The sequence below is a fragment of the Schistocerca piceifrons genome, chromosome 7 (assembly GCF_021461385.2).
Source record: "Schistocerca piceifrons isolate TAMUIC-IGC-003096 chromosome 7, iqSchPice1.1, whole genome shotgun sequence".
NCBI lineage: Eukaryota > Metazoa > Arthropoda > Insecta > Orthoptera > Acrididae > Schistocerca > Schistocerca piceifrons.
Window position 1 is genome coordinate 110,968,899 of NC_060144.1, and position 12,281 is coordinate 110,981,179.

Genomic DNA, 12,281 nt, shown 5'->3' on the forward strand with positions numbered 1-12,281 from the left:
CCAAGTTCTTTGCTGTGTCTGATAAACTACAATGTCATTGACGAGCCTAAAAGATTTTCTTTCATCTCCCTGAAGTTTAATTCCTCTTACAAACTGCTGAATAGTTTCCTTTGCTGCTTGCCCAATTTACCTCACTCCCCTCTCATGCACTGCTTCTTTTTTTCATGTTCTTCGATCCTGTAACTACATCCTGGTTCCTGTACAAGTTGCGAATAACCTCTTAGTCCCTGTTTTTTATTCGTACTCCCAATTTCAAAGAGTGTGTTGCAGTAAACGTTGTCAAAAGCTTAACGTAAATTTACAAATGTTATAAGCGGGGTAAAGAGAAGAATTCTACAAGGTATTCGATTTGGAAACTATAAGAATAAGTGCCGATGAATATGTTCCGTTTGGTTGATGACCTCTGATTACAACGCTCTCAGTTAAATGTAAAAATGAAACTCGAATCGTATTTGCGCTTTATTAGCCCTTGCCTGTGATGGCTACTTGCTGGAGAGTCCCAAATTCTGTCTGTCCCTTGGTGACTTCTTGTCACTCCGCTGCGCAATCAGAATTAGCCCTAGTCCGATTACAGTCGGCTGCCGAGCTGTAACAACGATGAAGTGTTAAACAGTCTGGTGGAAAAGCCGGCCTCCGCCCCCAGCCCCCAGTGCTCGGCGACAGGACAAGCGCGCCCCGGCCCCTGCCCCCGAGCGGCTGAATTATTGCGCCGCCCCCGGCGCTACAAGCTGCCCAGCTGACGGCTGTCCGCGGCCAGCCTCTTCTCTCCTCGCTCCCGTGGTTTACCCAGTTTTGGCTCAGTTTCAGTGCGTGTCACTGGGGAAAACCGTAAATCCGATCCGGGAGAGCAGCCGTCGCTAAAATAACTGCGGGAGCCACCGCCAACGCCACCGACACCGCGCATCGTTCCGCATTCGCTGTCGTAGGCAGACGTCACTCGCTACTGAATAGCTCACTAAAGCCCAAGTGGATCCACTTCTCTCTTTCGGCAGAACATGTTAGACGTGACTGACGCTGGCTATTTTCTTTTGTATTACGTACTAGTTTTATGATCTTCACATAAAGAATTTAACATCCAGATTGGTCCGTTCTCTCTGCAGTCTGCGAGATTATCCAACGAAAAACTAAAATAAAAAATTTACATTTATCAATGTTGTATGGAACTAATGAACCTTACTACAGTGTTTATTTTGCATATACACTGACGAGACAAAACAATATGACCACTAACCATCGCGACGTTGGAATCCGCCTGGTGGCGACGCTGCAACAAAAGTATGCAAGCGTAGCAGACTCGGACAGGAGATCACTCTAGCGAAGATATGGGCTGCAAATGAAAAAATCCGTTGAGATAAGGACCTTTGCCAAAGAGCAGATTATTATTTCGCAGAGACTGTGAACGAGTATCTCGAAAACGGCGTAGCTGGTGGAATGCTCACGCGCTATTGTCGTGAACATTGTAACGTATTACTATCTTTACGACGTTTCTCATCGAGCCACATACGTTATCTCACATTTATAGCTGCTTCTCTCACACAAATAATGATAAAAATTCGGGGTCGCCACCAGCCCAAGCTCTTCCTAACCATTAAGAGAAAAACGGAGCTGTAAAACACAAGTATGCAAATTTCTTTGAGTAGCCAGATAAATAGCACTCCATGTCGAGCATGGACCAACTTGATTCATTCAGGATTGGAAATCGGAGTAAATGGGCAAAATCAACACCACAGAATTTATCTTTCATGTAGATTATTTATTGTATGTAAGTATTTGGTTGCACATCCTAACTACACATGACTGGTGCCTGACTAGAAATATTTAAGTAAGAGTTACCTGAGAATGTAACAGAGCACAATTTAACTACAGCAAGAAGAAACACAGAAAACGGGGGTGGGAGACAATGATACTATCATCTTCTTTGCGTTCATACCATGAAAATATCTCAGTGAGATTCGCATTACGATTCTACGCATGCACTATTCTGGACAGAGGTTTAACCAATGCACGAGGTTGTGCGATAATTATTCAACATACTAGCAGCGTCTGCTGCTTACAAACGGCCGAACTAGAGCACGTGGTGCATTCCGAATCAATCTGTTGTGCTGCTTTGTAGAAAGCGCACGAAAGAACAGATATTCTTGCAGAAAGTATAGCTCATTAAACAAGCAACCTGTTAAAATAAAACCTATTTCGGTGCCGTGGTGGACCAGAAGGGTCACTGATTACCAAACACGTGGCACAAAATTGACACACAAAGACAAAAACAACTTCCACAAAATATAAGATTAAAAATCATTAAAAAGCATGCTCGCTTCGACACAGTATTGCACTCAAGTACGGTTGAAGTGATCCTAACCAGCTTTTCCTAATCAGATTTACCGTTTGAAATTCTACTTCATCGTTGTTCAAAATGAACAAAGTAACTTCCACACTTTTAATTCAAAAACCCAAAAATTGCCTATTTGAAGCAACATAATTATGGCACAGTCGGAAAAATAACTCGCTTCACACGCTTCAGTTAAGTTGAAGTTCTTAGTATTTCAACAGTTAAACATAACGAATTCCTAACTCAACCTGCTTCCTATCACCTGAAACCCCCCTTAAGAGCTACGATCCGTACTCACCAAGCGTTCAACGAAGAGTGCCCCTTTCTCTTTCGAGATTACCTAGCACCCCGTGCAGCGGAAGCTACCAGAGGGGTAGCCCTCCGTCACCAACCTCACACACAAAAACAGCCTTCGACTAAGATGGGAAAACCTCTCTGTTCAGATATTGGAAACCTAAATTGGTCATCCTGTGCACTCCTTCGAACGAGAAGCAACATCGTCTGCTCCCAGCAGACGATGACCAACTCATCGTTTCCCACAAAACAAAACCGAAACCCCACATTGAAACACACATTGAATATTCAATAGGCCTTATTTGAGCGCTCAGTCCTTCTGGAAGAGTTCATGAATTGAGCTAAAAGCAGGTAGTAAAGTGAATAATTTGTACCGAATTCGACAAGCGTCTTATGAAACGACTTCACGGAGACTTTTCAACATCTAGAGAAAGAGGTAGAAGGACAGTGAAACCACCACAAGGCGCTAAATGGTTGGACATCGACGACTCTTCATTGGAAGTGCGGTTCAGAGCCTCGTCTGCTCTATGAAGTAGGATAGATGATGACATGGCTCATCTCTGCCGAAAGAACACAATTCTGGCCACTGCTCAAGTGCTTTGGGGTACACCGTTCACAGTACATTGTTAAACAAGGAGCTCCACAGCAGACCTCCCCCACCGTGGTTACATTTTGACCCAACGACATGGTCAACTACGATTGCAGTGGGCACAGGATAATCGGGATTCGACTGTCGATCAATGGAAACGTATCAGCTCTTCGGGTGAATCACATTTTTGCTGCACTAGGTCGATGGTCGTCTCCACAAACGCCGTCATCGAGGTGAACGGCGGCTCGGAACGTGCGTCGCGCCACCGACGCAGGTTGATCAGAAGAGTACTATGCAATGTGAGACTTTCTCCTTCTCTTGCATGGGACTAAAGGTAATAATTGAAGACACGCTGACAGTTGCGAACCACCTGCATCCTTTCATCCTTTCTCCGACGGCTTTGTCATTTTTCACCTGAATAACTGTGTGCGTCTCAGTACCACTGTGGTATGACGCTGATGTCTTGGCGAACAAATTCACTTGATGTAAATCCTGTGGAACCCTTGTGGGTCGCTATCTGACGCCATCACTGTGTAAGCAATTCAGCGGCTCGTTATTTACGCGAATTACTTGACCTGTGCATAGACATCTAGACACATGCCACATGCCACATGCTTCCACAAACCTACCAACGAACTGTCTGATCCCTGATACGCAGCATCAGTGATGTATTTCGTTCCAAAGAAGTACAAACAAGCTATTACGCAGGAGGTCATAATGTTATGCATCATTAGTGTATACTTAAGATGTTCGGGCCAAAGTAGCCCAGTTTTTTCTGTTTCCTGTAGATAACGCCTTTACACATTTGTGTATTTAAATCACAAATAAAGCGATTATTTAGATAATTTAATATATTAAGCAGATTCAGAAGGATGTAGGTTGCAGTAGGTACTGGGAGATGAAGAAGCTTGCACAGGATAGAGCAGCATGGAGAGCTGCATCAAACCAGTCTCAGGACTGAAGACCACAACAACAAACACAACATATTAATCATTAAAGCAGCGTAACAGAATACTATAACAATACAGCAGTCGAATATTACAATTATGTGCGTATTGGTTTTGCTACACTATGCCTAACTTGTAATAGTACTTTTTCCATGTTTAAGTGAGATGTTTCTTGCAAGTGAATTTTTTGTGCTCAACACATTTAACTGAACTTGTGTTATCATCGTTTCCATATAGATATTATCTGCCACTCTTCTGACTCCTAGGATCATTTTCTTCCGATGTGGAGAGCAAAGAATCAAACGATTTTCTTCTCCACATACGTTCTCTTGCAGCACTTTCTCTTGGAAGATGTCCTCGTCTTTTCGTATCCCCATCAATAATGTGCTCTCCAAGAGTTTACAGGAATACACATTTTGACTATAGGGTGTTTTCTTTCCATTGGGGCTAAAATGCCTTGTATACTACATAAGAGTCATATGCAGATATGTCGATGATATCTGAGAACACAACAACATGCCATCTGTTTGCCTTCCTCTTTATTGTATAATTCACCACAATCTTGTCTAGTGTGTCCACAGCTCCTTTCTTAGCATTATCTTGGTGTCATCACTGACTTTTGAATCGTGGTACAGAGTGTACTGCAAGATCACACATTTGTTTTTCTTTGGGATGTATGAGACATGCGGTGTGTCATTTGTCAAACCAAACGTTGATGTATAGTTAAGAGTCCCCCCTGGTATGCATAATTTATGGAGGGATGGAAGGCTTACTTTTTCGCACAGTTCCATTCATTGTCATGTTTCTCTTCATTAACACTTATCCTAACTCTTAGGAGGTGAACATGTTGTCACAGATAATGTTATGCACTTTCAATTCATAAGGCAGTTACAACCCTTAGACCCTGGTTCTTTTCAGTGGCACTACCTGGTCGTTTTCCAGTATATGGCTGAAAATTCCATACATAACTTGTTCCATTGTCACACAGTACTCAAAACTTGATGCCATACTTTGACGGTTTAGTAGACATGTTGGCAGAAAGGGCAGTTTCCCCTGAATGCAAGAAGTTGTCGTCTACTCTAACAAACATATTGAGATTGTATAATTTAGGTAATATCTCTACTCATTTCTCCCACAAATCCCTTATGGGGGCAAACCTATTATGCTCACGTCTTTATAGTCTTGTCTCATGGTCATCAAATCGAATAACCCTTGATATCTTTTTGAACATTTGTAGTGACACTGTAACTGTGAAAACTGAGTGACGTTTGTACTCGTCCTATAAACTTTCAGTAAACTCGTCAAGTGATTTATAAACACCTCCTATTAACAACAGACCTATGCAAGCATCAAGGTTAAGAACATCTTATTTTTTTCATTTATCTTTATACTAACGTATTCCTAGAATAGGTGAGCTTAATGTTTGGAATTGATGGAGGAAGGAACAGCTGAGTACTCATTTCTAATGTGAGAAGTGGCACACATTGTTGGTCCTGGAGCCAGACGAACTAAATTACTTGCTACATGCTGTCCAAGTTAGGTAGCCATTATCTTCTATTCAGTTTATTTATACTTTGACATCATAACTGAGTTGCTTACTATTTTCTGTTCTGGTGTATCATTCGCGCCTTCTAGCGAAGAAGAAGAACGGCATTCCGAAACACCAGCTTCATTCTGCGAAACTACTACACCACTATCATTTGTGTTCATCACTGTGCCAGTTATTTCTTCATCTTGGAAAGAGACCATTATCTTGAGGAAAAAACTTACAAAATGTATGAATTGTTAATGCAGAAACCTAGTGACCTGAATGGAAGTGAATCACTGTACAAACTGATTCGGTTACAGGAAAAAACGATGACCTCCCTGCTCTCCTTTCCACAGAAATAGACATTCTGTTGTTCAAAATGACAATGAATTCACTTCTTTATACCCACCTTACTGCACCCATACACGTTCCCTTGTTGGTAAATTGACTCTCGTCAGAATTTTCTGTACTATTGAAGGTTAAAATATACAGGGTCTAAAAAGACACGAACGGATTGAGAAGTATTATTTCCGTGGATGCCAAATAAAAGCTCCAAAATACTTTTTTTCCTGTCAGAATATACTTCACTAAGGGGTAAACAAAATCAATGAAAGCAATTTATTAAAACCAAATATTTTCAAAACTATAGGCCATCAAAGCTCCTAGTGGGTCAAAATAGACACTGAAACCCTTTGAGGTTTTAGCGACAGTATCAAAAACGTATGAAACAGTTTATACTGCTCTAGTTACTTCTTACTAATATTTATTAGCACAATGCTTTTAGCTGAATGCTGCCATCATCTGGTTCCTTGCAGTTACAAGTGCATTAATCTGAACTGTGTTGGGGATGATTTGTACGTGTGACAGTAATGGCTATGTACAAAATATTTAACCTTGCACAGAAGGATTCCTTTACTTTAGTTTATAACTTAAGTGAGTTTGAAATGCGTTGTCCACAAACCTGAGACACATGAAGCTCCGCCAGATGCTAAAAGGCGACGGAGATCAACATAACTGGAGGAGTTAGGAACTTCTGGTAGCAATGGCGGCATGTCCGTAACAAAAGGACACCACCACAGGTCGACCTGAACATGTCAGCAGGATGCGAAGCTTTCCCTTCCAACACACATTTCAGGAGAACACCAATGTAATGGCAAAGTACTCGCCTTGAAATGGATTGATGTCGCAAAGCGAAATGTGCTCGTAATGTCGCTCCAGTATTAGGGTCAGAGTACAGTAGAGCTCTGGAAGACTGGCAATCAAACACGGTAGAACATATACCCAATATTTCTTTTGGAATTTCTGAACCCATTGTGGGCGGTGGGAGTGGTAAATAAGGAACTCTTCAAGTTTTTGTGTATAATCTGTGAGTCTGGAGACATAGCATCAGACAAACGTAAAAATATCATCCACCAAATCTCAAAAATAACCATGACAGATGTATGCAAAAACTATCGAACAGTCAGCTTGACGGTCCATACAACCAAGTTACTGACAAGAATAATAAACAGAATAATGGAAAAGAACATCGAGGATCTGTTAGAAGACGATCAGTTTGGGTGTCAGGTAAGAGCACCAGGGAGACAGTTCTGCTATTGCGGTTCTCAATGGAAGAAATACAAACGGAAAATTACAACAGATTTATAGGATCTATCGACCAGGGGAAAAGTCTGTCGATGTAAAATAGAGCAAGATGTTTGAAATCCTTAGAAAAATACGAGTAAGCTATAGGAAACGCCAAATAACATACAACATGTACATGAACGGAAGGCTAAAAACGAAGTGCTTGGATTCAAGAGGGTCCAAGACAGGGTTGCAGTCGCTACTGTTCAATGTATACATCGACGAAGCAATTATGGAAACAGAAGAAAAATTCAAGAGGGAGATTAAGGTTTAGTGTGTATGAGTGGCAGTGATAAGATTCGCTGATGTCACTGCTATCTTCATTGAAAGTAAATAATTATGGGCCGTTTTGAACAAAATGAACAGTCCAGTGAGTTCAAAATATGGATACAGGGTAAACCGAAGAAAGAAGGCACTAATGAGGAGGAGCAGTAATGAGGCTATTGATAAACTTCACTCCCAAATTGGGGCTAGGAAGTAGACGATGTTAAGAGCTTCTCTCACCTTTGAAGCAAAATAATACAAAACGAACAATGCAACAAGGACGTAAAAACAGACCTGCACAGGCAAAGGGTCCATTTCTGGCCATCAGAAGACTGCTAGTATGTATCAACAGCCTTAATGTGGGGAAGAAGTCGCGGACTGTGGATAAACCGGAACAGAAGAAAATCGGAGCGTTTGACATGTTGTGCTGTAAAAGCATGTTAAAAAATGGCGGTCCGATAAAGTAGGTCATAAGGAGGCTCTCCGCAGAATGGGCAAAAAAGGAAAGTACGAAAAACATATACAAGACGAGAAGACCAGATTATAGGGCATTTACTAAGACAACACGGAATAACTTCCGTGGCACTAGAGGGACCTGTGAAGGATAAAACCTGTAGGGTAAGATTGAGATTGTAATTTGTCCAACAAATAATTGAGGAAGTTGGGTGCAGTTCATACTCTGAGACGAAAAAGTTGGCACGGAGGAGGAATTCATGAAGGATCACTTTAAAACGGTCATAAGAATCGTCACTCAAAATAAAAAAAGCTATTTTGAGAGTAAAAGCACTTAAGTCTCATTATTTAACTGTACAAATTTTACTGAACAATTTACGATTTAAGGAAATGATGAGATTAGAGAATGAAAGCTACTGAAACAAAGTCGAATAACACCGTATAAAATACAGTAGCGTATATGTATCTTCAAATTAAACGAAGCTCTGCACCACACTAATAAAACAAACGTACATGTTCCACTGTAAGTTAAAGCTGCAGCCTGGATACCCACACGCAAATGCGGGTCTGCATCCTGGTAGATTAAAACTGTGAGTCAGACCGTGACTCAATCTCCAAATCCTGATTATCGAGGGCAGTTCTCCCTATGACTTTTAACATTTTCTTTCTGTTACGCTCCTCATTTCAAGTAGTTACCATTATTATTTTAGTGGTAGAGGGATGTTGCAGAAACCTGAATCAGAATGGGTCAGCATCTGCAGCGTAGTGGTCAGCGGAACATCCAGTTGGATTAATGCCAGGAGTGTTTACTTGTTGACAGGACTCTAACGGTGTGCACTCAGTCTCGTGGTACTAATTCAGGAGCTACTTGAGTGATAATTAGTGGTTCGAAGGTCAAGAGCTCTGTGCTGACCATATCCCATCCCATACCGCCTCCACTGACGTCACTGCCAGAGGATGCCACGGTGGTTAGTTGATCCCGATTGGTTCATCAGGGCCAGAATGGGGAGCTCTGCATTTGCTTTTCTTTAAATCTGAATGGTTGCTGGGAAATTTCAGACCTGCTTCATCCAGTGCTCCGCTTCATTCTATTACAGAAAACGGTGACATCATTTAGGATACAGTGGCCGGAGAGGGTTACAAATTCCATTGTTTATCCTAGAGGGCTCATTTAAACATATTCAGGATACCGACCCAGTGTATGTCAGTAACGCAAGGGGGCAACCAATTATAGTGTGCGGCAGGTCAGAACGTTTGTGGTTTCCTGGGATAGATTATAATTTTTTGTTCTTGTTAGCAGTTTGTGGAGATAGTTCAGGTGAAATCTGTTGTGTGAGGCCCAGAACTAATGTTAGACCTTTACTACTGGTCCAAGCGGAAGGTCTGAGTTGGATATTGCGGTGATTCTGTTGCAAACTACGCTGTAACTTGGGCAACAGCCACGACAGGACCGACAGTTTAAGGCCCCACCTAAATTGCTTAGCGATGCACTCGTGAGAGCTCTACCACTGAAGCTGACTGCACTTCGAAAGAAAGAGAGGTAATTATTATCCTTAGATAGGATAGTTCCTAGTGGTAATGTACACTATCTGATCAAAAATATCCGCACACCTATCAGTGCATACTGAAATGGGATGTGTCTTCCGTTCACAATTTGACATGACATTTTCACAAATTTCAGACGAGGCAAAGCTTCCTGTGTCAATATTTTTAGAAGTATGTCTCAAAAGTACTTAAATCTGATAGTTCAGAGAGTCACCTGTCTCTGCAAGTAATGTGAAGTCATTAAAGATGTTGGAAGGAAGGAATAATGGGTTAAAAAATGGTTCAAGTGGCTCTGAGCACTATGGGACATAACTTCTGAGGTCATCAGTCCCCTAGAAGTTAGAACTACTTAAACCCAAGTAACCTAAGGACGTCACACACATCCATGCCCGAGGCAGGATTCGAACCTGCGACCGTGGCAGTCCCGCTGTTCCAGAATGAAGCGCCTAGAACCGCTCGGACACTCCGGCCGGTGAAGAATGGGTTCAAAGTCCCGTCAACATCGAGGTTATTAGAGACGTCGCGCAAGTTCAGATTGTATCAAGGATGGGGAAGGAAATCGGCCGTGCCCTTTCAAAAGCAAAAAAAAAGAACCTCCAATGAGACGATGAGAAGTGACACTTTTACTCAGTACAGTAACTACACTGAAGCCATCACCATTTCCGTTGGTCCTTGGACATTACGAGAGATGGGACACGGTTATTAATTGGAGTTGTGATTACCACGGAGGGCAATGCGCACTCTGAAATGTGCTTCGATGCTGACCAAGGATTGGCCATAGGGCGCCCCATTCCTGCAGAAGTGAAGTGTGGTTGACAACTGCTGAATGGCCGTTTCTGCATGTGGACGTGCTGCAATAAGTCCCCCCTACCAATCCCGGACGTTCGCGATGGGATTTAAGTCGAATATCACCTCGTTCCAAGAGCTCCACCACCTTGCTTTCAGTGCGGTAGAGCATCGTCATTCGTAAGAATGAAGTAAGGGTCGAATGCACCCCTGAGAAGACGCACAAGGGGAAGAAGTACAGTTCCACAGTGTCGCTGATAGGTAAGTGTACTGTGTCCATAGATTTGGATGTGAGTACAAGCATGCAACTTTATGTCGCCCTACACCATAACACCTGAATAAGCAAAACCATCGTGTCCGACAAAGTTCCTGGGTGCATGAGGATCCGCCCAAATTCGCTACTCAGACTAAATCAGCTCTCATCCGAGAAGCGCATCCTCGTTCGACTAATCAGTACGCTCGAGGCACCATCGCAAACGATGCCTCCGATGTGCCGGAGCCAACGGAACTCATTGTTGGGAAAAGACGCACCCCATACAGTCGCCGTGCCCCTAGGAAGCGAGAGATTGCGTGTCTTTCACTCCTGTTAAATGTTGTTGCATTTGCTGTATCTGTTAGACGCGGGTTCCTTCTTCCCTATTGCGCAATGTAGAGGTCATCCGATGCTGTAATTGACCGTAGTCGACTACCTTCTATCCTACAAGCAGCAATGCCGGTGGTTCGGAGCACTACCCATGCACGTGAAACAATGCTTTGGGCAAAACCAAACTCGGGGCTACGCTCGTCCTTTTTCCAGTTTATTGAGGATTCTTCCCGAATTGAGTCATCTAAATGTCGCCTCTGGACCCTGTTGTAGTGAAGAACAGCATCACAGCACCCCGAACCGCCCTCTAACTGACACATACTGTTTTCTCACCGAGCGAGGTGGCGCAGTGGTTAGCACACTAGCCTCGCATTGAGGAGGACGACGGTTCAATCCCGCGTCCGGCCATCCTGACTTAGGTTTTCCGTGATTTCCCTGAATCGCTCCAGGCAAATGCCGGGATGGCTCCTTTGAAAGGGCACGGCCGACTTCCTTCCCCGTCCTTCCATAGTCCGATGAACTCGCTGTTTGGTCTCTTCCCCCAAACAACCCAACACAACTGTTTTCTCCCGTTCCTTCAACTGGCTGGTGTTGCGGGGACAGCCCCATCTGGCAATGTTGTCACGCTGACCTCATCGCCTGTGACGTCCAACTTTCTGTGCAAGACTCGAAGTCCTCTCGCATTAGTCGCCAACACTTTCGTTCATTTCCACCGATTAGTTAATATGTTCTGTCACGTTATCTAGCTGGTCCTCGAATTTCGCAGAGCAGTGTATAACTGAGTTGATTTTGATACCATCGGTGGCCATGCAGCTCGTTAGAATGAAATTACAATAAAACGAACACCTTTAGCAGCTTACAGGCGTTGACATACGTCAACGGGGGCAGATGAAAATGTGTGCCCCGACCGGGACTCGAACCCGGGATCTCCTGCTTACATGGCAGACGCTCTATCCACCTGAGCCACCGACGACACATAGGAGAGCGCGACTGTAGGGATTTCTCTCTGTCACGCCTCCCGCGAAACCCACATTCTCAACGTATTGTCCCGCACTACATTCGTAGTGCCCCGCCCATTATACTCACGCCCATGAGCCACTATATATACTATACTAAGATGGTATCTGTTCTTTCGGACATAGTTAAGGCTCACCGGCCACTTGACCATCTTCTGTGCGAATGCACAAACAGTGCCCGAACTCTTACGGGAATCGGTAACGCGCCGCGAGTAATTAGTATAATGGGCGGGGGCACTACGAATGTAGTGCGGGACAATACGTTGAGAATGTGGGTTTCGCGGGAGGCGTGCCAGAGAAAAATCTCTGCAGTCGCGCTCTCCTCTG

General features: G+C 43.4%; 1 non-coding gene across 1 annotated transcript; it reads right to left on the bottom strand.

Moving 5' to 3' along the window:
* Positions 1-11,837: 11,837 nt before the first annotated feature.
* Positions 11,838-11,912, bottom strand: Trnat-ugu. Its single transcript has one exon. It is a non-coding gene; the product is annotated as a tRNA-Thr (tRNA).
* Positions 11,913-12,281: the final 369 nt, after the last annotated feature.